This window comes from Aquarana catesbeiana, linkage group LG05, assembly GCF_042186555.1.
Source record: "Aquarana catesbeiana isolate 2022-GZ linkage group LG05, ASM4218655v1, whole genome shotgun sequence".
NCBI lineage: Eukaryota > Metazoa > Chordata > Amphibia > Anura > Ranidae > Aquarana > Aquarana catesbeiana.
In genome coordinates, this window is record NC_133328.1 from 231411541 (window position 1) to 231437512 (window position 25972).

The following is a 25972-nucleotide window of genomic DNA, read 5'->3' on the forward strand; positions in this document are numbered from 1 at the left end:
TATTTTGCAAGGAGGGTTTGTTGCTGCGCTTAACTAGAGTATTTGTGAGGGGTTGCAGTGTTGTGGCACCAGCACCAGTGCCTAAGGCCCAATTTTTCAGCCCCTGTTTAACAGGGGCGTGTAATTACAATTTTTGATGCAATACTTTGAAGCATGGCTTGTTCCTGCACTCCAACTAGAGTAGCTGTGAGGGGTTGCAGTGTTGTGGCACCAGCACCAGTGCCTAAGGTCCAATTTTTCAGCCCCTGTTTAACAGGGGCGTGTAATTACAATTTTTGATGCAATACTTTGCAGCAGGGCTCATTCCTGCGCTTCAGCTAAAGTATCTGTGAGGGGTTGCAGTGTTGTGGCACCAGTGCCTAAGGCCCAATTTTTCTGCCCCTGTTCAACAGGAACATGTAATTACAATTCTTGATCTAATATTTCACAGCAGTGCCTGTTTCTGCGCCCACCAAGAGTAACTGTGAGGACTTACAGTATTGTGGCACCAGCACCACCACCACCAAAGGTCCAATTTTTCTGCCCCTGTTCAACAGGTGCATGTAATTACAATTCTTGATCTAATATTTCACAGCAGGGCCTGTTCCAGCTCCCACCAAGAGTAACTGTGAGGACTTACAGTTTTGTGGCAACACCACCACCACCAAAGGTCCAATTTTTCTGCCCTTGTACAGATGCTTGTAATTACAATTTTTGATCCAATATTTTACAGCAGGGCCCGTTTCTGCGCCCACCAAGAGTAACTGTGAAGACTTACAGTGTTGTGGCACCAGCACCACCACCACCAAAGGCCCAATTTTTCTGACCCTGTTCAACAGGGGCATGTAATTACAATTCTTGATCTAATATTTCACAGCAGAGCCCGTTCCTGTGCCCGCCAAGAGTAACTGTGATGGCTTGCAGTGTTGTGGTAACACCAACACCTAAGGCTGCAATTTCTGTAGAGTATATAGGGCAGGCCCCTACTTTCAAACATCCAACTTACAAATGACTCCTACTTGCAAACGGAAGGAGACAACAGGAAGTGAGATGAAATCTACCCTTAGGAAGGGAAATTCTCTCCTGTAAGAGTTAATATGGGAAAAACGTGTCTCCTCTCCACTGAAGCTTTATCACCAATCCTTGTTTCACTAAAAAACCCAAATTGTCAAAAAACATTTGTCATTGAGACAGAAAGTGAGGTGAAATCTTTTGAAGAGGTGCACAGACAGCAAAACAAATGTCAAAGGGGTGATAACCCTTTCCTATGTTTTCCAAAAAGCTTAAACATTTTTTGGCTGGAGCTACACTTTAAAAATGTACCAGTTCAAAATTACAAACGGATTCTACTTAACAACAAACCCACAGTCCCTGTCTTGTTTGCACTGCCTGTATAATGCTGTTCAGAGTATATAGGGCCCATGCCTTTCATTTTTTTAATTTGGGTGCTGGGTTCCCCTTAATATCCATACAAGACCCAAAGGGCCTGGTAATGGACTGGGGGGTACCCATGCCATTTGTCTCACTGATTTTCATCCATATTACCGGGACCCGACATTACATTAAAGCCGTAAGCAGTTTTAAATGACTTTTATTCTTTTAAAAATGTCATTTTGTGCAGGGACTGTTCTAAGCATGGGAAACACGCGCCACTTTACAGGCATACTATAGACACCCCCCAGGTATGATATTTAAAGGAATATTTCACTTTTTTTTCACTTTAAGCATCATTAAAATCACTGCTCCCAAAAAAACGGCCATTTTAAAAACTTTTTTTTGCATTAATACATGTCCCCTGGGGCAGGACCCGGGTCCCCAAACCCTTTTTAGGACAATACCATGCAAATTAGCCTTTAAATTTAGCACTTTAGATTTTGAACGTTCGAGTCCCATAGACTTCAATGGGGTTCTAAAGTTCGCACAAATTTTCGATCCGTTCGCAGGTTCTGGTGCGAACCGAATCGGGGGGGGTGTTCGGCTCATCCCTAGAAGTGGGATCATACTGTAACACAATTAATTGAAAAAAAATAGGTAAAAGCAAAATCATTCTCAAATTTTTGCTCAATATTTTTATTGAAGTTTTCAGGAAGAACAGAAAGAAAAAGGATGAACAATGTCAACCATACAGTAGGACATAGGAAATAGAGTTGCATGAATGCGTACAAATGGCAAAACAATTAAAACAAATGTGTGAACGAGGGCCAAATATAAGGTTAGGAGGATTGTCCAGCACCCCCAAACACCCTATCTGGGAACAAACTGTGTCATGAGGGGAAGACGATTCAGCAAACCTTTAATCTCTTGTGCAAGTATTTTGTTGATCGATAAGGAACAAAGGTGATATAGTCAAACAATGGTCCTTAAATGGACAAAAACGTAAACAGGTAGTACAGCTATAAGAATCTGGCTGGGCAACCCTTGGTGTAATACGGCACCTCATCCCCAGGTAGTACAGCTGTAACTTACACATTTAACACATAGGGCATTATGCATACATGTAGATCTAAGATACATATCAAGTACCATAGGGTAACACCCAAAGACTAGCCATCTAGAGCCTGTAGGGAGTGCTATATTTACATCAGGCAGTATAATAAACAGCTAGAGCTTACTCAGTTTAATGAGATAAGTGCTCATGTAGGAGAGCCTACTAAGGTGCAATAGTGAATTCTAGGAAGTTGGCTACCAATAGGGGTGCCATGATATAGAGAGAAGAAAGTAGTGGAGGAAAGCCAAGAAAGTGTCAAGAAAGAAATAAAGGAGGAAGGGTAACCCCATTTGTCACTAGATTGAACCTAGTGGAGCATATCAATAAGCCACAAGGTGATGATACCAATTACGGGAGTAAGAGAGATTTGTCAAAGTTCGGTGGAAGGAAGTATGCCACCCATGGGGACTAGAGGGCTTCATATACCCTATCAGAGATTCACAAATTCATGCTTCACACAGTATTAAGAATAAAAGATTCAACATTGTAGAAGAGCGCATCACTCGCTCTAACCTACTGCAGATTGAGAGTGTCTTCCCCCTCTGTGCATGATGATGTCAGTGTGCATTTACCCCGCCCTACATATTTCATCACAATGATTATGTCAAGTAAAGCCAACGCATAGCAGCCCTATCTTTCTTACATATACCCAAGCTCTTAACCCTTACATGACCAAAATCTTTGGCATAAAAAAAGTTATTCTTATACTTTCCTGCCACATCTTGTCTACAACCCTACAAATTTAAATAACATTTTTTCAAATTGACTTTCCTGGCAAAACAAGGTAATATAATCACCCGCGTTTAAGCCTAGATATCCCCAAAAAAATGTAAATTCCCAAAATAGCCAATGCACATCAGTATGATAAAAGTCATTGCACAATAATAAAAAAATTGAATTATGAGCACAGCATTAAATAAACCAGCTGAACATGCAAAAAAAATTGGTAGTGATAACGTTTATTCTCTCTACTCTGCATTTCTTCCTATTTCTCCTCACCATTATACCTCTCCTTTTTTCTGAATCTCTTCTCTTCCATTATTTTCTCCCCCTTATACCCTTTTCCACTCCCTTGTTCTTATGTCTGTCTCTTAGACTTAAGCTGGCTATGCATTAGTAGATTTTTAAAGAATATTTGTACAAAAATGTACCAAAAATTTGTATGAAAAGTCTAAGTGCATTCAACGACGGATGTCATTCAAATGCAGATTAAATTGTCATTTGCTTTTAAATTACATTTAGGAAAGATTAGACTTTACCAAACAAAAATGATATACACTGTAATGCCGCGTACACACGACTGGACTTTACGGCAGACTTTGTCCGGCGGACTTTTCGACGGACTTTACAACGGACTTTCCAAATAAACGGACTTGCCTACACACGATCAACCAAAGTCCGACGAATTCGTACGTGATAACATACGACCGGACTAAAACAAGGAAGTTCATAGCCAGTAGCCAATAGCTGCCCTAGCGTCGGTTTTTGTCCGTCGGACTAGCATACAGACGAGCGGACTTTTCGACCGGACTCGAGTCCGTCGAACAGATTTGAAACATGTTTCAAATCTAAGTCCATCAAACTTTTGTGAAAACAAAGTCCGCTGGAGCCCACACACGATCGAATTGTCCAACGGACTCCGGTATGCCGGACCAAGTATGCCGGAAAGTCCGATCGTGTGTACGCGGCATAAGGAATGTGTTCAAGAAAATTTTTCAAACCCGCTCCTTCAAATTTTCTCATCACAGCAGTCAAATAGGAAACTATGCAGGTCCTAATTAATCCTTCTCCCTCGTTTAAGTTCCCCCCTTCATGGCTTTAAGAATTTTGTAAATCTTGTTCCACTGAACATCTATACATGTTTCTGTAAGCTAGTAGTCAGAGCATGATAGAGCTATAATGGAGCCCTGTATACAGTGCCTTCAAAAAATATTCATACCTCTTGACATTTTCCACATTTTTTCATGTTACAACCAAAAACATAAATGTATTTTATTGGGATTTCATGTGATGACCAACACAAAGTGGCACTTAATTGCGAAGTGGAAGGAAAATGATAAATGGTTTTCAAATTTGTTTACTATTTATTTATTTAACACTTATATTTATGTATTTAATAAATATCTGAAAAGCGTAGCGTGAATTTGTATTCAGCCCCCTTTACTCTGATACCCCTAACTTAAATCTAGTGGAAGAAATTGCTATTAGAAGTCACCTAATTAGTAAATAGAGTCTACCTGTGTATAATTTAATCTCAGTATAATACAATGCAACTGTTCTGTGAAGCCCTTGTTAGAGAACCTTAGGTTTGTTACAGAACCTTAGTGAACAAACAGCATCATGAAGGCCAATGAACACACCAGACAGGTCAGAGATAAAGTTGTGGAGAAGTTTTAAGCAGGGTTAGATGAAAAAGAATAGCACAAGCTTTGAACATCTCATGGATCGCTGTTCAATCCATTATCAGAAAATGGAAAGAGTATGGCACAGCTGCAAACTTACAAAGACATGGCCGTCCACCTAGACTGACAGGCCAGGCAAGGAGGGCATTAATCAGAGAAGCAGCCAACAGGCCCATGGTAACTCTGGAGGAGCCACAGAGATCCACAGCTCAGGTGGGAGAATTATTAGTTGTGCACTCCACAAATCTGGCCTGATCAAAAGAGGAAGAGTGGCAAGAAAGAAGCCATTGTTGAAAGAAAGCCAAAAAAAGTCTTTATTGCAGTTTGTGAGAAGCCATGTGGGGGACACAGCAAACATGTGGAAGAAGGTGCTCTGGTCAGATGAGACCAAAATTTAACTTTTTGGTTTAAAAGCAAAACGCTACATGTGGCGGAAAACTAACACTGCACATTACCCTGAAACACCATCCCCACCGTGAAACATGGTGGTGGCAGCATCATGTTGTGGGAATGCTTTTATTCAGCAGGGACAGGATAGCTGGTCAGAGTTGATGGTAAGATAGATGGAGCCAAATACAGGCAAGAAAACCTGTTAGAGTCTGCAAAAGACTTGAGACTAGGCGGAGGTTCACCTTCGAGCAGGACAACGACCCTAAACACAGCCCGAGCTCCAATGGAATGGTTTAGAACAAAGCATATTTTTATGTTAGACTAGCCCAAAGTCCAGACCTAAATCCAGTTGAGAATCTGTGGCAAGACCTGAAAATTGCTGTTCACAGATGCTCTCCATCCAATCTGACTGAGCTTGATCTATTTTGCAAAGAAGAATGAGCAAAAATTCCACTTTCTGGATGTGCAAAGCTGGTAGAGACATACACAAAAAGACTTTCACCTCTAAGTGCAGTGAAATGTGGTTCTACAAAGTATTGACTCAGGGGTGCTGTAAAAATGCACTCCACACATTTCACATATTTATTTGTAGAAAATGTTGAAAACCATTTATCAATTTTCCTTCCACTTCACAATTATTTGCCACTTTGTGTTGGTCTATCATATAAAATTCCAATATAATACATTTAGGTTTTTGGTTGCAACATGACAAAATGTGGAAAATTTCAAGGGGTGTGAATACTTTTTCAAGGCACTGTAAGGAGCACTATTGGAAACATCGCTGGGTTCAATATTACTTGACTCTGTGTATCCCTGTAATTTTTTTACTTCTTTCCATTTAAACAGTCTGATGCTATTTTCATTACTGCACAATTTTGTTGTCTGACAGTTTTACATACTATGTCTCGTCTGCTATAAGGGGTCTGCAATAAGGGACCTTTACTGTAGTGGTTCTCAACCCTGTCCTCAGGTACCCCTAACAGGCTGTTTCCAGGTTTTCTTTTATCGCGCACAGGTGCTTTAAATCAGAGTCAATGGCTTGGTATTTTGGACAGCTTTTATCTAAAGCCCTATACACACTATCAGATTTTCTGCTGATTTTTGTCTTCAGACTTACCAAAACCATGTAGTGCACGGGCCTGCCTGATCGCATACAAATTGAAACTCCTAAGGTTTGACCTCATATTATATGGTTTTGGTAAATCTGAAGACAAAAATCAGCAGAAAATCTGATAGTGTGTATGGGGCTTTAGAGAAATTCCCAAAAAATAGCCTGTTTGGGGCTACTTGAGGACAGGGTTGAGAACCACTGCTTTACTGCACTTACTTTTTTGCAGATTAGCTCATTCTCTGTGCAGCTCAGTGTAAAATTTTGACATATGCCAAGATGAATGAACTCTTGTGCATGTGCTGAAGTTACATCATTCTGGAACAACCAATCAAGAAGAAGATCCCAAATCTGAAAATAGATTGGCTGAAGATGTAAGCAACATAGAGGGAGATCACCAATATTGTATCACTGGGGGGAAGGTGAGTATAGTTCTGCTTTAAATTTTCTCCGACAGGCCTGTATGAACCCATTTCATTGTTAAGATACATTCTAATTTAATAATTGAGTGTACACATGACAGTGGCCAGGGCTGGATTTATATTGTCGGTCCACCTGGGCCAATTATTTACTCACTCCCACATTTGACCTCTCTGTGGCTCCTACTTCCTCTCAACACCACAATTTAAAGTCACAATTGGCTAAAATTACTTAACATATTAATGAGATGATGCTCTGTAGAACAATGTGAGGTCATATGACCAATATCTGCCCATTGTTAGCCCAAATATCACAATAGAAAGATCAGGATTACATCTGGGAAGTTAAATCAATACTTAAAGTGGTTGTAAGGCCTAAATGTTTTTTAACTTAAGGCATTCCTTGTATTAAGGTAAAAAATGTTTAGGTGTCAGCATCCCCCCTCACCCCCAATTGTATTTATCTGAGCCCTCATTTTATCCAGCACCATGCAGGTCTGCAGCTCTTCTCTCCCCTCACTTCTGGGTCTTCCTGGCTTTGCTGGGGCACCAGGAGCCATTGGCTCCCAGTGCTGTCAATCAAAACAAGTGACAAGGGAGCGTGGGACAGGGCCGAGTCCTACTGTCTGTGTCAATGGACGCAGCAGCGGGGCTTGGGTGCGAGCCCCATGGGGGCACTGGAAAGAGGGGGAGGGGCCAGGAGCATCAGTGGGGAACCTGAATAGAGGAGGTTTGCGGCCGTTCTGTGCAATTCCGATTCAGATCTATGTTTAGATTGCCACACTAGTACAATCATAATCAGAGGCTTTACATGGTCAAAACAGAATTAGGTTATTGAAGAGGTTTTTGGTAGATACAAAGCAAAATTATGCCACCAATGAAGCTGTGTAGGCAATGCACAGGATACAACCATATCTCACTGTTGGGCAGGGTACCAGCTTGGAACCATTTAAATACACAAAACATTATGATTCAGTGTCAACAACATTATTCTAAGTTGGTTTGCTGCTACCCTTGGAGGTTCTGCTACTCTTTGCACGGTCTTATGTTGTCTATGCAGAAATCTAGCCCTTACTATGGGAAGGACAGGATACTTTAAACTCCATAGAAGTACACTTTTCTGTTAAGCACTGTGGTGGAACTCAAAATAATAATTGTGTGCTGATATAATGGTATTTATTTTATCCAAACTTTTGTTTAAAAGAACAATGTTGGCAACATTATAGTTTAAAATGTTCCAAATATATAAAGCAAATTACTATTTTTCAGTAACATGGTTAAGTGGGAGTGAAACCGATTCTTTTAAATTAAACTCCAGCATAGGATGAGAAACTGCTTGCAGCAAAAATTACACAGGCAGTGACTCCAAAGCAGTGACACTCATAAAAAGAGATTGAGCACTGACACACATAGATCTATGCCACAGAAGTATTAGCTTGCTCAGCAAGCCAAGCAAGATCTCTACTTAACCTTTATGGCATAATTATGCAGTGCTTTTATTATGTATGCCACTTGTGTCCTTTGTTTTGTTATTTAGGTAATACTACTTTCAGGGAATCATCCGTAGGTCATTTATGTTACAGAATCAAACTATTTCTGTAGGATCTTAAATGCATTTCAATTGAAATAGCTATGGTTCCTTTATTATCCTCTGCTATAAAGTAAACATCAGCGTTTTCTTTTCTCTAATGAATATGAATAAACACACATTTTTGAACCAAATTTTAAGCGTTGATGGCATTTCTATTTATGAAAATGCAAAAGTTATGTATTTTGCATATTACTAAGAGGGAAAAAGAAAAATGAATTTAAAAAAATGAAAAAAAAAATTAATATGTGAAAATGATAATACCTAATCTTCTGCCTAAACATAATAACTATAATACATATCTGATGCCTGAGGATATGTTTGTGAAGCTCTTCAAATAAGTTCAGTGTTCAAAGCAAGCAATCATTTCACAGTTTTTATAATACAATGAACCCACAGTTTGAATGAACGAGGCAATGTGCATATCAACATTTAATATTTCAGTAAAAAATTGTATATAGTACAACTTACTTTTATTTTTTTTACAATGATTTAACATCCACCATTTTATTTAAGAATTATATTTACAGAAATACATATTTTTATGTTTATATTAATTATATTAAAAACACATAAAATGTATAACTAGCACCACTAATCCTCAAATATAGTTAAATGTTTTAGATTGACATTTGACATTTAATTTGCCAAAGCACATAGTATAATAAATAATTGCCATTTTTAAAATAAAACACTGTTTTTATCTTTTTCTCTTGCCTCTCAATGTTGCTGATCTCCTGCAACCGTTTTGCAGCAACCTCAAGTCTACATACATGCATTACAGCAATGACTGCATGGCATTTCCAACCCCCCCAGTATTCCTGAAGGTGACATCAGTGGACCATGTCTGTATAATGTACATTAAAACAGATGCAGTACTCTTATTATGCAGTCTGATAAATCAGGCTAACGATGTAGAAGTGCAGATGTGAGACAGTGATAGAGCATTACAATACAAATCATTGACAGCACACTGTTTTAATGGAGAAAGGAAGTCTGTCTGTATTGAAAGTAGTTGCTCAAGTGTACAGCACTGTGATGCCATCATGCATTGTGGGCAGGCGCTCGCACACTCGGAGTTAGTGGTATGAAGAGTTGCATCCTGGAAGAGATCGAGCACTTATGCTGTGTGGGTGATTTTAATGGGTTTTATTTTTAACTTTGAATACATTGGTTGCACTATGATGGTCTCCTCTTCTCTTATCCATTCATGTGAGAGTTATCCTGAGACCTCTGGAGGAGTGGTTCCTGTATTGACATCAATATATTTATGAGTTTTATATACAAGCCTGTTAAGCAGGGGCGGATCCAGAGTCTATTCTCGGGAGGGGCACTGGCAGAAAAAAAGGTGTTGCTTACAGGGCCAGATTAAGAGCAACATGGGCCTGGTGCTAAGGATTTTGGTGGGCCTTTTTATAGAAATAAATAAAATGAAAATACAAACAATTTTTTGTTAAATTTAAATTAAAGAGAGAGAGGGGTGTGAGACAGTGGTTGAGAGAGGAGGGGGGGGGTGTGATAGCGAGATGGGGGGGGGTTGAAAGAGAGGGGATGAGAGGGAGGGGGAAAGAGAGAGAAAGGGGGTGAATAAGAGAGAGAGAGGGGGTGAGAGAGAGGGGACGAGAGAGAGGGGGTGAGAAAAAGGGGAATAGAAAGAGGGTGAAAGAGAGAGGGTGGTAGGGGGTGAAGGGGGAGAGAGAGAGAACAGGGCGAAAGAGAGGGGATGAGAGAAAGAGGGGGTGAGGGGGGTGAAAGAGAGAGGGGGGTGGGATTGAGTGGGTGAGTCTGTGGGAGGCACAGCATAGTACATAACACGGGGGGGGGGGGGGAATAGCACAGTACATTACATGGTTGGCACAACACATTACATGGTGGATACATGGATACAGCACATTTAATGGTGGGCAAAGCACATTACACAGTTGGCACTGCCCAATACAGCACATTACAAGGTAGGCACAGTACATTATATGGTGGGCACAGCACATGACATGGTTGGTACTACACAACACAGCACATTGCATGATGGGCACAACACAGCACATGCACACGGTGGGCACAGGACCTTATATGATGGGCAAAGCACATGACATGGTGTCACAACACAGCACATGCACACGGTGGGCACAGGACCTTATATGATGGGCAAAGCACATGACATGGTGTCACAACACAGCACATGACATGGTGGGCACTGCATGGCACAGCACATTACATGGTGGATACAGCGCATTACATGGTGGGCACTGCATGGCACAGCACATGACGTGGTGGGCACAGCGCATTACATGGTGGGCACTGAATGGCACAGCACATTACATGGTGGGCACAAAACATTACATGGTGGGCACTGCATGGCATAGCACATTTCATTGTGGACAATGCAACTGCACATTACATGTTAGGAACTGCACATGACATGGTGGGCACTGCTGAACAGCACAGCACATTACACAGTGGGCACAACACACTACATGCTGGGCACAACACATGGCAGGGTGGGCACAGCACATGACATGGTGGGAACTGCTCATGACATGGTGGGCACTGCATGGCACAGCGCATTACATGGTGGGCACTGCACATTACATGGTGGGATCACTGCATGGCACAGCACATGACATGGTGGACACTGCAAATTACATAGCGGGCATTGCAAGGCACAGCACATGACATGGTGGGCACTGCACATTACATGGCGGACACTGAATGGCACAGCCCATGACATGGTGGGCATTGCACATGACATGGTGGGCACTGGATGGCACATCACATGACATGGTGTGCACTGCACATTACATGGCGGGCACAGTGCATGACATGGCGGGCACTGCATGGCACATGACATGGTGGGCACTGCACATTACATGGTGGGCACTGAATGGCACATCACATGACATGGTGGGCACTGCACATTACATGGTAGACACTGCAAGGCACAGCACATGACATGGTGGGCACTTCACATTACATGGTGGGCACTGCAAGGCACAGCACAACATAGGGGGCACTGCACATCACATGAAGGGCAATGCAATGCACAGAACATGACATGGTCGGCACAGCACATTACATGGGGGCACTGCAAGGCACAGCACAACATAGTGGGCACTGCAATGCACAGCACATGACATGGTGGGCACAAGAGAGCACATTACATGGGGGGAAGCTGGCAGTCTGTCCCCTAGCACAATAATTACACAACACCTCCATAACAAATGTACTGACCTTATCATAACAGCATGTAAGATGTCCTCCTCCCGGGCTCCTGCTGGTTAGGAGAGCATCAGCGCCCCTCCCCCAGACAGCTCCCAGACACAGAGGATCTGTGTCAGTGTAACAGATGCTGTGATAGGAGTCAGGCATTGGTAGGCATGCTGTTTGCAAAGTGCATACAATCCTCTCACCTGCTACAGCCAAGGAAGTTCCCCTCCCTCACTCACTCACGCCACGCTGGAGCTGTCCCTGGAGAAGATAGAGGGAGGAGGTGGGTGGAGCCAACATTCACACACTAGGCGTGGAGGAGGAAGAAGTTAAATCCTCCGCTCCTCCGCTCCACTCTGAAAGCTGGGACCTCCCTCTCCTCCTCCTTGGCTCTGACATGACATCACTGGTTGCTACACGCCAGGCGGGCAGGCGTTAGCAACCAGTGAGAGTCCAGGCCAGAATCATGGCCGTTCAACAACACCGGCGCTGCTGCTGATTCTAAACATTGAGAGAGACACTCAGCAGTCAGTAATATTTCTCGGGGGGAGCAATTGCCCCGTTGCCCCCCCCCTGGATCCGCCCCTGCTGTTAAGGCCTACTTATTAGTTTAAGAGGTCATTTTGGATAGGTGGGTCTCTGTCTATGGGCAAGTGTGTCTGTGTGGTTGAGAAGTTAACACCTTCTTCTCTAGTGTGGAGTAAAAACCGAGTAGAAATGTTCACTCATCTGAATTGCTTACTGCTATTACTGCTATTGGGGCTGGGGTGGGGGGGGGGTAAATGTTTTGGGTTTATCCATGACTGTACATTTACATTTTTTTCCTCCAGGGAACTTTCTTCTGCTATCTTTTGGGACACGTCACAGGTCCCAGAAGATTGCCCAGCCATTCACAGCGTGCAGCACAGCTTGCGCATTCGCAGTGCGTGCCCGGCTGTGCAGCCACAGCTGGGCGCCCACAGTTAGAATGCTGGCACCGCGGAGAGGAGCTTTGTACACCCGCATCGCTGGACCGTGGGACACCTGTCTGATTATTAAAAGTCAGCAGCTGCACTTTTTGTAGCTGCTGACTTTTAAATGGGTGGAACTCCACTTTCAGCACTTTTTGCATAGGTACATGTCCCCTATGGCAGTTCCCAGCTACCCATGCGCATTTTTTTATCAAAAGTTTGCAAATTGGCCTGGAAAAGGCCAGAAAAAAAAAAAGATTCAGCTCCCTTATACAGTACTTTAATGAGGTTTGCGGCCATGTTCAGGCTTTTGCAGAATTCTTGCTGGGTTTGGTGAACTTCCAGCAAACCAAAATTTTCTCAGTTCACTCATGCCAAGTGCTGAAAAATTAATAGACATGTGCACTGCCGAAAAATTTGTTCATTTTCGTTTCATTCGTTTTTTGCTTTTTTTTTTGTTTTTCGGGTCATTCGTTATGATTGAAATTCGTTATTTGAATAATTTAGTAACTTTGGAAAAATTTTCATTTGTTATGTTCCATTCGTTCGTTCCATGCGGTATTCGTAAATTCGAAAATTCATAGATTCGGAAATTCGTACATTCGGAAATTCGAAAATACGGAAATTCGGAAATCCAAAATAATAACTAACTAACCAACAATAACTAATAGGGATGAGCTGAACACCCCCCCCCCCCCCGGTTCGCTTCGCACCAGAACTTGCGAACAGACAAAAAATTTGTGCAAACATGTGAACATGGATAAAGTCTGGGATAAAGTCTGGGACATGAACAAAAGTGATTTGAAAAATCAAAAGCACTAATTTTAAAGGCATATATGCATATATGTTATTGCTATAAAAAAGTGTTTGGAGACCCGGGAGCTGCCCCAGGGACATGTATCAATGCAAAAAAAAGTTTTTAAAATGACCGTTTTTTCAGGAGCAGTGATTTTAAGAATGCTTAACCACTTGAGCCCCGGACCATTATGCTGCCTAAGGACCAGAGGTCTTTTTCCAATTTGGCACTGCGTCGCTTTAACTGCTAATTGCGCGGTCATGCAATGCTGTACCCATACGAAATTTGCGTCCTTTTCTTCCCACAAATAGAGCTTTCTTTTGATGGTATTTGATCACCTCTGCAGTTTTAATTTTTTGCGCTATAAACGGAAAAAGACCGAAAATTTTGAAAAAAAATGATATTTTCTACTTTTTGTTATAAAAAAAATCCAATAAACTAAATTTTAGTCATACATTTAGGCCAAAATGTATTCGGCCACATGTCTTTGGTAAAAAAATGTCAATAAGCATATATTTATTGGTTTGCGCAAAAGTTATAGCGTCTACAAACTACGGTACATTTTCTGTAATTTACACAGCTTTTAGTTTATGACTGCCTATGTCATTTCTTGAGGTGCTAAAATGGCAGGGCAGTACAAACCCCCCCCAAATGACCCCATTTTGGAAAGTAGACACCCCAAGAAAATTGCTGAGAGGCGTGTTGAACCCATTGAATATTTATTTTTTTTGTCCCAAGTGATTGAATAATGACAAAAAAAAAAAAAAATATTTACAAAAAGTTGTCACTAAATGATATATTGCTCACACAGGCCATGGGCCTATGTGGAATTGCACCCCAAAATACATTCAGCTGCTTCTCTTGAGTATGGGGATACCACATGTGTGGGACTTTTTGGGAGCTTAGCCGCGTACGGGGCCCCGAAAAACAAGCACCGCCTTCAGGATTTCTAAGGGTGTAAATTTTTGATTTCACTCTTCACTGCCTATCACAGTTTCGGAGGCCATGGAATGCCCAGGTGGCACAAAACCCCCCCAAATGACCCCATTTTGGAAAGTATACACTCCAAGCTATTTGCTGAGAGGCATATTGAGTCCATGGAATATTTTATATTTTGACACAAGTTGCGGGAAAGTGACACTTTTTTTTTTTTTTTTTTGCACAAAGTTGTCACTAAATGATATATTGCTCACACAGGCCATGGGCATATGTGGAATTGCACCCCAAAATACATTTAGCTGCTTCTCCTGAGTATGGGGATACCACATGTGTGGGACTTTTTGGGAGCCTAGCCACGTACGGGGCCCCGAAAACCAAGCACCGCCTTCAGGATTTCTAAGGGTGTAAATTTTTGATTTCACTCTTCACTGCCTATCACAGTTTCGGAGGCCATGGAATGCCCAGGTGGCACAAAACCCCCCCAAATGACCCCATTTCGGAAAGTAGACACCCCAAGCTATTTGCTGAGAGGCATGGTGAGTATTTTGCAGCTCTCATTTGTTTTTGAAAATGAAGAAAGACAAGAAAAAACTTTTTTTTTTTTCTTTTTTCAATTTTCAAAACTTTGTGACAAAAAGTGAGGTCTGCAAAATACTCACTATACCTCTCAGCAAATAGCTTTGGGTGTCTACTTTCCAAAATGGGGTCATTTGGGGGGGGTTTGTGCCACCTGGGCTTTCCATGGCCTCCGAAACTGTGATAGGCAGTGAAGAGTGAAATCAAAAATTCACGCCCTTAGAAAGCCTGAAGGCGGTGCTTGGTTTTCGGGGTCCCGTACGTGGCTAGGCTCCCAAAAAGTCTCACACATGTGGTATCCCCGTACTCAGGAGAAGCAGCAGAATGTATTTTGGGGTGTAATTTCACATATTCCCATGGCATGTTTGAGCAATATATCATTTAGTGACAACTTTGTGCAAAAAAAAAAAAAAATGTGTCTCTTTCCCGCAACTTGTGTCGCAATATAAAATATTCCATGGACTCGACATGCCTCTCAGCAAATAGCTTGGGGTGTCTACTTTCCAAAATGGGGTCATTTGGGGGGGGTTTGAACTGTCCTGGCATTTTATGCACAACATTTAGAAGCTTATGTCACACATCACCAACTCTTCTAACCACTTGAAGACAAAGCCCTTTCTGACACTCATTGTTTACATGAAAAAGTTATTTTTTTTTGCAAAAAAATTACTTTGAACCCCCAAACATTATATATTTTTTTAAAGCAAATGCCCTACAGATTAAAATGGTGGGTGTTTCATTTTTTTTTTTTCACACAGTATTTGCGCAGCGATTTTTCAAACGCATTTTTTGGGGAAAAAACACACTTTTTTAAATTTTAATGCACTAAAACACACTATATTGCCCAAATGTTTGATGGAATAAAAAAGATGATCTTAGGCCGAGTACATGGATACCAAACATGACATGCTTTAAAATTGCGCACAAACGTGCAGTGGCAACAAAATAAATACATTTTTAAAAGCCTTTAAAAGCCTTTACAGGTTACCACTTTAGATTTACAGAGGAGCTCTACTGCAAAAATTACTGCCCTCGATCTGACCTTCGCGGCGATACCTCACATGCATAGTGCAATTGCTGTTTACGTTTGACGACAGACCGACGCTTGCGTTCGCCTTGGCACGAGAGCAGGGGGCGACAGGGGTGCTTTTTTTTTTTTTTTTTTCTTTATTTTTTTTGCTTTCTTATCTTATTTTTAAACTGTTCCTTTCATTTTTTTTTTTTAATCATTTTTATTGTTATCTCGGGGAATGTAAATATCCCCTATGATAGCAATAGGTAGTGACAGGTACTCTTTTTTGAAAAAATTGGGGTCTATTAGACCCTAGATCTCTCCTCTGCCCTCAAAGCATCTGATGACACCAAGATCGGTGTGATAAAATGCTTCCCCAATTTCCCAATGGCGCTATTTACATCCGGCGAAATCTAAGTCATAAAATGCTCGTAGCTTCTGGTTTCTTAGGCCATAGAGATGTTTGGAGCCACTCTGGTCTCTGATCAGCTCTATGGTCAGCTGGCTGAATCACCGGCTGCATTCTCAGGGTCCCTGTTGAGACAGGAGAGCCAGAGAAAAACACGGAAGATGGTGGGGGGGGGGGCTTTCCCTCCCATGGCTTGTAAAAGCAGTCTAGAGGCTAATTAGCCACTAGGATTGCTTTTACATGAAAGCCAACCGCTGGCTGAAAAGAATGATACCAAGATGATACCTAAACCTGCAGGCATCATTCTGGTATAACCATTCAAAGTCGTGAATGGCGTACCTGAAGACAAAAAAATGGTTAACAATAAAGCACAGTAAACGGTAAAGTATAAAAAATTGCATACCTGAAAAGCAAACATGATCAAACATAATAACAATAAAACATTGCAGAATAGAATACAGTAAAAAAGAGCAGAACAAGAGAGAGAGAATAGAGAGAGAGAGAACAATAAAACGACAACTATTTTTTTTTATTTTATATATTTTTTTTTTTTTTACACTTTTTTTGTAACTAACTTTTATAACGGTAACCGGTTCCAGGTTCGGGTCTCTCAAAATGCGATGGCATCTTGGGAGACCCTGTGAAAGTGTGCCTAGTCTGTGCAATGCTGTACCCTACGCTAATACTCAACTAGTGAATGGTAGCGTTCAAAACATTCACCAATGCAAAGACCAGGATTGTCAGGACAGGAGGGACAATAATAGAGGGTGTCACGCCTATATCCGCGCTTGCTGCAGACACGACATCTTTTTTGGGGGTTCGTTGGGTAGGGGTACTCGGGAGGGCATAAAGAAAATGCCTCTCATGCAGCCAACTGCATTTGGTTGGGGATGTGAATGGGGGAAGTATGGGCGCTGCAGAAGCGGTGGGTTCCCAATTAGGATTGGCGAATGCAGCAGGAAGGGCACAACGGGCACGACGGGCCTGTGTTTGTCTTTTTGGTGGCAGCGGGACACTACTTGTGCTTGCCACCTCACCAGCTTGAACTGCACTTATGGGACTCGCCACGTCACCAAGTGTTACTGCAGTGCTGGTTTGACTACGACCGGGGTGTACTAGGCCGCTGGCGCTTGCCAGTTCAATAAAAAGCTACCAAAAAAACTGTTAGCGATCGCAGGGATCAGGCCTGACTCTGCGAATGCTGCAGTTATGCGTTAAGTGTTTTGTAAGTGACAGTGAACGATCGATACTGCACTTGGGTGGGCTGGGACGGGCGGAGGGGCAAAATGCAGGTGCTAGCAGGTATCTGGGCTGATCCCGCTAACACTGCGTTTTTGGGAACCCTAAACTGCTGGGGACGCCAGTATAGATCTGATCGGATCAGATATTGATCAGTTCAGATACTATACCACTAAGGGAGGTGTACGGTGCGTGCGTGGGTGTTAACGGTACTGGCGCTAATCTGACGGTGCCTGGGGCTGGTGCTTGCCAGTTCACCAAAATACTACCAAAAAAACTGTTAGCGATCGCAGGGATCAGGCCTGACTCTGCGAACGCTGCAGTTATGCATTTAGTGTTTTGTAAGTGTCAGTGATCGATCGATACTGCACTTGGGTGGGCTGGGCTGGGCCGGGCGGAGGGGCAAAACGCAGGTGCTAACAGGTATCTGGGCTGATCCCGCTAACACTGCGTTTTTGGGAACCCTAAACTGCTGGGGACGCTAGTATAGATCTGATCGGATCAGATATTGATCCGATCAGATACTATACCACTAAGGGAGCTGTACGGTGCGTGCGTGGGTGTTAGCGCTACTGGCGCTAACCTGACGCTGCCTGGGGCTGGTGCTTGCCAGTTCACCAAAATGCTACCAAAAAAACTGTTAGCGATCGCAGGGATCAGGCCTGACTCTGCGAACGCTGCAGTTATGCGTTTAGTGTTTTGTAAGTGACAGTGTTCGATCGATACTGCACTTGGGCTGGGCCGGGCGGAGGGGCAAAACGCAGGTGCTAGCAGGTATCTGGGCTGATCCCGCTAACACTGTGTTTTTGGGAACCCTAAACTGCTGGGGACGCTAGTATAGATCTGATCGGATCAGATATTGATCCGATCAGATACTATACCACTAAGGGAGGCGTATGCTGCGTGCATGGGTGTTAGCGGTACTGGCGCTAATCTGACGCTGCCTGGGGCGACACATATCACCGCCGGGCGATCAGGGGGCTAAACCTTTATTCGGTAATAAACGGCGGGTGCCCTGACACTATAAAAAATAAACAAACTAACCAGCGTCACCCGTAACAGTTATACGGTGATCAGTGGTGAAAGGGTTAACTAGGGGGCAATCAAGGGGTTAAAACATTTATTCGGTAGTATATGGGGGTCCCTGTCGCTATAAAACGCTGACGGCGAACCTAAATATTTAGGTCCCTAACTAGCGTCACCAGCGACACTAATACAGCGATCAGAAAAATGATCGCTTAGCGACACTGGTGACAGGGGGTGATCAAGGGGTTAAAACTTTATTAGGGGGGTTAGGGGGGTATCCTAGACCTACAGGGGGTTAATACTAACTGTCCCAACACTGTAACTGTCACAAACTGACACCAATGCAGTAATCAGAAAAAAAAAACTGCTGGTGTCAGTTTGTGACGGGGGGGGGGTGATTGGGGGGGGGATCGGGGGGCGATCGGGGGGGGGGATCGGGGTGTTTTGTGTGCCTGGCATGTTCTACTGTGTGTGTGTGTGTTGTGCACTCACATACCTGTCTTCTCTCCTCGGGCCGGAACGGAAATTACCGAGCCGAGGAGAGATGACATCATTTCCTTTGCTGCTGTTTAGCATTAGGGATGAGCTTCGTGTTCGAGTCGAACCCATGTTCGACTCGAACATCGGCTGTTCGCCCGTTCGTCAAATTGCGAACGATATGGGCCGTTCGCGCTAAATTTGTGTGGCGCGTCACGGCCCATAATTCACTGCGGCATCGCAGTGCATTGCTGGCTGATGATTGGCCAAGCATGCACTATGACCCGCATGCTTGGCCAATCACAGCGCCGTCAGTAGAGAGAGCTGTAATTGGCCAAAGCCAGGGTGGCTTTGGCCAATTATGGCTCAGGGGATTTAGTACACACCCCACACTATATAAGGCCGCCTGCACGGCGGCCCTGTGTAGTGTGTGTTCCGGTGTGCTGAGAGATAGAGAGAGAGAGAGACAGTGTCATTTGATTTGAGTTAGATAGATTAGGCAGAACAGTCAGTCAGTTAGCTGCACTTACAGTGTATTGTGTATATATATGCATCCCAGGTGTTGCATATATATATATACACTGTATTCAGTTTAGCTAGATCCGTTCCTGTTATCTTCTATCTAGACTATTTACATTTAATGCAGTGCGTCCTGCTCACAGTGTTCAGCTAGATCCGTTCCTGCTATTTACATTTAGTGCAGTGCGTCCTGCTCACAGTGTTCAGCTAGATCCGTTCCTGTTATCTTCTAGACTATTTACATTTAGTGCAGTGCGTCCTGCTCACAGTGTTCAGCTAGATCCGTTCCTGCAATTTACATTTAGTGCAGTGCGTCCTGCTCACAGTGTTCAGCTAGATCCGTTCCTGCTATTTACATTTAGTGCAGTGCGTCCTGCTCACAGTGTTCAGCTAGATCCGTTCCTGCTATTTACATTTAGTGCAGTGCGTCCTGCTCACAGTGTTCAGCTAGATCCGTTCCTGTTATTTACATTTAGTGCAGTGCGTCCTGCTCACAGTGTTCAGCTAGATCCGTTCCTGCTATTTACATTTAGTGCAGTGCGTCCTGCTCACAGTGTTCAGCTAGATCCGTTCCTGCTATTTACATTTAGTGCAGTGCGTCCTGCTCACAGTGTTCAGCTAGATCCGTTCCTGCTATTTACATTTAGTGAAGTGCGTCCTGCTCACAGTGTTCAGCTAGATCCGTTCCTGCTATTTACATTTAGTGCAGTGCGTCCTGCTCACAGTGTTCAGCTAGATCCGTTCCTGCTATTTACATTTAGTGCAGTGCGTCCTGCTCACAGTGTTCAGCTAGATCCGTTCCTGTTATCTTCTAGACTATTTACATTTAGTGCAGTGCGTCCTGCTCACAGTGTTCAGCTAGATCCGTTCCTGTTATTTACATTTAGTGCAGTGCGTCCTGCTCACAGTGTTCAGCTAGATCCGTTCCTGCTATTTACATTTAGTGCAGTGCGTCCTGCTCACAGTGTTCAGCTAGAGCCGTTCCTGCTATTTACATTTAGTGCAGTGCGTCCTGCTCACAGTGTTCAGCTAGATCCGTTCCTGTTATCTTCTAGACTATTTACATTTAGTGCAGTGCGTCCTGCTCACAGTGTTCAGCTAGATCCGTTCCTGTTATCTTCTAGACTATTTACATTTAGTGCAGTGCGTCCTGCTCACAGTGTTCAGCTAGATCCGTTCCTGTTATCTTCCTACTGACAGGCAGGCTTGTCTGGTTACAGTATATAAAGCTACCTGAAGAAAATTACAGGTTTTCTATCCCAGCTTAGTGCAGCTACAGGCCATTAGTATGTCTGGAAGGCCAAGAAGGAGAGGCAGACAGTCACAAGCCAATAAGAGAGGGCAAGCAGGCTCTGTGTCTAGTGCGGGTCGTGGAGACGGTGCATCCTTATCAGCACGTGGCCATGGGACACGCTTGGCCTTTTTTTCGGCAGCTGGCCGTGTTGAGCCGCAACATGCGGAAGACTTGGTCGAGTGGATGACCAAGCCGTCCTCATCCTCCTCATCCTCTCTCACCCATGCCCAGGGTGCTTTGTCTGGCAAAGCAGAGGCCTCTTCCCTCAGCTCAATGTCATCAGTGACTCCTTCCCTAGCTCCACCATGTCCTCATGAGGATTCCCTCGAACTGTTTGACCACAGTGTTGGGTACATGCTCCAGGAGGATGCCCAGCATTTGGAAGGCTCTGATGACGATACTGAGCTCGATGAAGGCAGTAACATGAGCACGGACAGAGGGGGTGCCCAAGAAGGACAGCAATCTGGCAGTCATGCTCCCCCTGCTGCAGCATACTGCCAGGTTTGCTCCAGTGATGAGGAGGGAGGGGATGATGAGGTCACTGACTCAACGTGGGTGCCTGATAGGAGAGAGGAGGAGGAGGAGGAGGAGGAGGAGGAGGAGGCGGCGGCACATCACCAACGAGGCAGGATGCCCTCCAGGGGCCAGCCTAAGGGCAGCACATTGACTGCATCACACCCCAAAGCTCCACATGTGCAGGGCGCTGCAGTCTCTGCGCGTTATTCAAAAAGTTCTTTGGTGTGGGCCTTTTTTGAGAGGAGTGCATCAGATCGCACCGCTGCTATTTGCAACATATGTCTCAAGCGTATCTCGCGTGGCCAAAACATCTCCCGCTTGGGTACCACATGCTTGACCAGACATATGTTGACCTGCCATGCAGTTCGTTGGCAAGCGTATCTAAAAGACCCACACCAAAGAACAAAGAGGATCTCTCCTTGCTCCTCATCAGCTGAGATTTCCAACCCCACTAGACCTTCAGTCCTCTCTGAGACCTGCAGTGAGAGGAATGAAGGTGTAGAATTAGGTGTGTCACAGCCAAGTACTTGTGGGCAATCTGCTTTTGGTACACCGACGTCAGATTGTACCAGGCAAATTTCCCTGCCCCAGCTGCTGCACCGCCGAAAGAAGTTTGCTCCCAGCCATCCACATGCCCAGCGGTTGAATGCTAGCTTGGCAAAATTGCTAGCACTTCAACTGATGCCTTTTCAGTTGGTAGACTCTGCCCCCTTCCGTGAGTTTGTGGAATGTGCGGTTCCTCAGTGGCAGGTACCCAAACGCCACTTTTTCTCACGGAAGGCGATTCCGGCTCTCTACCGGCATGTGGAAGGCAATGTCCATGCCTCGCTGGACAGGGCGGTCAGCGGTAAGGTGCATATTACCGCTGACTCATGGTCCAGCAGGCATGGACAGGGACATTACCTAAGTTTCACGGCGCATTGGGTGACTCTGCTGGCAGCTGGGAAGGATGCAGGACAAGGTGCAGTAGTGTTGGAGGTTGTTCCGCCACCACGCCTCCAAAATGCTGATTGTGACACACCTCTCTCCTCCACCCCCTCCTCTTCTTCTTCCTCCGTGGCCTCTTCCTCGGAACCAGCGGTGCTCCGTAGGCGTTCAAGGGGCTACGCAAGTACGCAGGCCAAAAGATGCTTGAGCTGGTGTGCTTGGGGGACAGGAGCCACACTGGGGCAGAGGTTCTGTCAGCTCTGCAGGGGCAGGTTCAGAGGTGGTTGACGCCACGCCAACTTAAGGCAGGAATGGTGGTTTGCGAGAATGGCACCAACCTCCTCTCTGCCCTCCGACAGGGACAAATGACCCATGTGCCCTGTTTGGCTCACGTCCTTAACTTGGTGGTGCAGCGGTTCTTGGGCAGGTACCCGGGCTTACAGGATGTCCTGAGGCAGGCCAGGAAAGTCTGTGTGCATTTCCGCCGGTCATATAATGCCAGTGCTCGGCTGACGGACCTCCAAAAGGAGTTTAACCTGCCCAAGAACCGCCTAATCTGTGACATGCCCACCAGGTGGAACTCAACGTTGGCCATGCTGCAGCGGCTGCACACGCAGCAGAGGGCCATCAATGAGTACCTGTGCGACTATGGCACCAGGACAGGGTCAGGGGAGCTTGGTTTTTTTTCCCCACGCCAGTGGGCCATGATCAGGGATGCATGCACTGTCCTGTCACCATTCGAGGAGGCCACGAGGATGGTGAGCACTGACAGTGCATGCATCAGTGACACTGTCCCCCTTGTCCACCTGTTGGAGCACACGCTGCGTGGAATAATGGACAGGGCACTTGAGGCAGAACAGAGGCAGGAAGAGGAGGACTTCCTTAGCTCTCAAGGCCCCCTTTATCCAGACAGTGTTCCTGCGTGCCCGCCGATCACACAGGAAGAGGACGAGGAGGAGGAGGAGGAAGATTGTGTCAGTATGGAGGTGGAGCCTGGCACTCAGCATCAGCAGCAGTCTTTAAGGGATCAGTCCCAAGGAACACATGGACTTGTATGTGGCTGGGAGGAGGTGGCTGCGGACGTTGTTGTCCTTAGTGACCCAGAGGACTCCGGACCGAATGCCTCAGCAAACCTACGCTGCATGGCCTCCCTGATCCTGCAAAGCCTGCGTAAGGTTCCTCGTATTCGTGGTATCAAGGAGAAGGACCAATACTGGCTGGCAACCCTCCTTGATCCACGTTACAAGGGTAAGGTTGCGGACCTTATCTTGCCATCGCAGAGGGAGCAGAGGATGAAACATCTTCGGGAGGCCTTGCAGAAAGGTCTGTGCAACGCGTTCCCAGAGACTGGGAGGTTACAAACTCCTGTTTCTGGACAACGTGTTGCTGAGGCTTCGGTCAGTCAAAGAAGGAGCGGTGGAGAAGGTGGCCGTCTGACCGATGCGTTCAGACAATTTTTTGGTCCGCAGCCCCAAGGTATGATCGGTTCCAGCAACCATCGCCAGCGTCTGTTTTACATGGTGCAGGAATACCTAGGGGCAAGATCAGACTTGGACACCTTTCCCACCGAAAATCCTCTGGGTTACTGGGTCTTGAGGATGGATCACTGGCCAGAGCTTGCACAGTATGCAATTGAGCTACTGGCCTGTCCTGCATCCAGCGTTCTTTCGGAACGCACATTCAGTGCTGCTGGAGGCGTGGTAACCGATCACAGGGTGCGTCTGTCCACCGACTCGGTCGATCGGCTGACCTTCATAAAAATGAATGAGTCTTGGATCACCACCAGCTACCAAGCACCTGATGCTGATGTAACCGAATCATTTTTTTTGAAATCTCAGATCCCTTCAAAGACTGCCTATGCTGATGCTGAGTGACTATCCCTGAGTAATTATCCTCTTCCTCCTCAATCATCACGCTGATAGCTTGTAAGAACATTTTTGGTTCTGGGCGCCACCACCAGTGCCTAAGGCACAATTTTTCAGCCCCTGTTTAACAGGGGCGTGTAATTACAATTTTTGATGTAATACTTTGCAGCAGGGCTCGTTCCTGCATTCCAACTAGAGTGTCTGTGAGGGGTTGCAGTGTTGTGGCACCAGCACCAGTGCCTAAGGCCCAATTTTTCTGCCCCTGTCTAACAGGGGCGTGTAATTACAATTTTTGATGCAATACTTTGCAGCAGGGCTCGTTCCTGCGTTCCAACTAGAGTGTCTGTGAGGGGTTGCAGTGTTGTGGCACCAGCACCAGTGCCTAAGGCCCAATTTTTCTGCCCCTGTCTAACAGGGGCGTGTAATTACAATTTTTGATGCAATACTTTGCAGCAGGGCTCGTTCCTGCGTTCCAACTAGAGTGTCTGTGAGGGGTTGCAGTGTTGTGGCACCAGTGCCTAAGGCCCAATTTTTCTGCCCCTGTCTAACAGGGGCGTGTAATTACAATTTTTGAAGCAATACTTTGCAGCAGGGCTCGTTCCTGCGTTCCAACTAGAGTGTCTGTGAGGGGTTGCAGTGTTGTGGCACCAGCACCAGTGCCTAAGGCCTAATTTTTCAGCTCCTGTTCAACAGGGGCATGTAATTACAATTCTTGATCTAATATTTCACAGCAGGGCCCTGTGAGGGCTTACAGTGTTGTGGCCACAGCAACACCTAAGGCCCAAATTTCTGCTGAGTATATAGGGCAGGACCCTACTTTCAAACATCTAACTTACAAACGACTCCTACTTGCAAACGGAAGGAGACAACAGGAAGTGAGATGAAATCTACCCCTAGGAAGGGAAATTCTCTCCTGTAAGAGTTAATATGGGAAAACAATTTCTCCTTTCCACTGATGCTTTCCAATCCTTGTTCCACAAAAAAACCCAAATTTTCAAAAAACATTTTTCATTGGGACAAAAAAGTGAGGTGAAATCTTCTGAAGAGGAGGAAAGACAGCAAAACAAATGTCACAGGGGTGATAACCCTTCCCTATGTTTTCCAAAAAGCTTAGAAAAGATTTTTTGGCTGGAGCTAAACACGTTAAAAATGTTCAAAATTACAAACAGATTCTACTTAACAACAAACCTACAGTCCCTGTCTTGTTTGCACCGCCTGTATACTGCTGTTCAGAGTATATAGGGCCTGGTGGCCCCACACCTTTCCTTATTTTAATTTGGGTGCGGGGTTCCCCTTAATATCCATACAAGACCCAAAGGGCCTGGTAATGGACTGGGGGGTACCCATGCCGTTTGTCTCACTGATTTTCATCCATATTGCCATGACCCGACATGACATTAAACCCGCAAGCAGTTTTAAATGAGATTTTTTCCTTTAAAAATGACATTTGGTGCAGGGACTGTTCTAAACATGGGAAACACGCGTCACTTTACAGGCATACTATAGACACCCCCTAGGTACGATATTTAAAGGAATATTTCACTTTTTTTTTTTTTACTTTAAGCATCATTAAAATCACTGCTCCCGAAAAAACGGCCGTTTTTAAAAGTTTTTTTTGCATTGATACATGTCCCCTGGGGTAGGACCCGGGTCCCCAAACCCTTTTTAGGACAATACCATGCAAATTAGCCTTTAAAATGAGCACTTTTGATTTCGAACGTTCGAGTCCCATAGACGTCAATGGGGTTCTAACGTTCGTGCGAACTTTCGGTCCGTTCGCGGGTTCTGGTGCGAACCGAACCGGGGGGTGTTCGGCTCATCCCTATTTAGCATACAGCAGCAAAGGAAT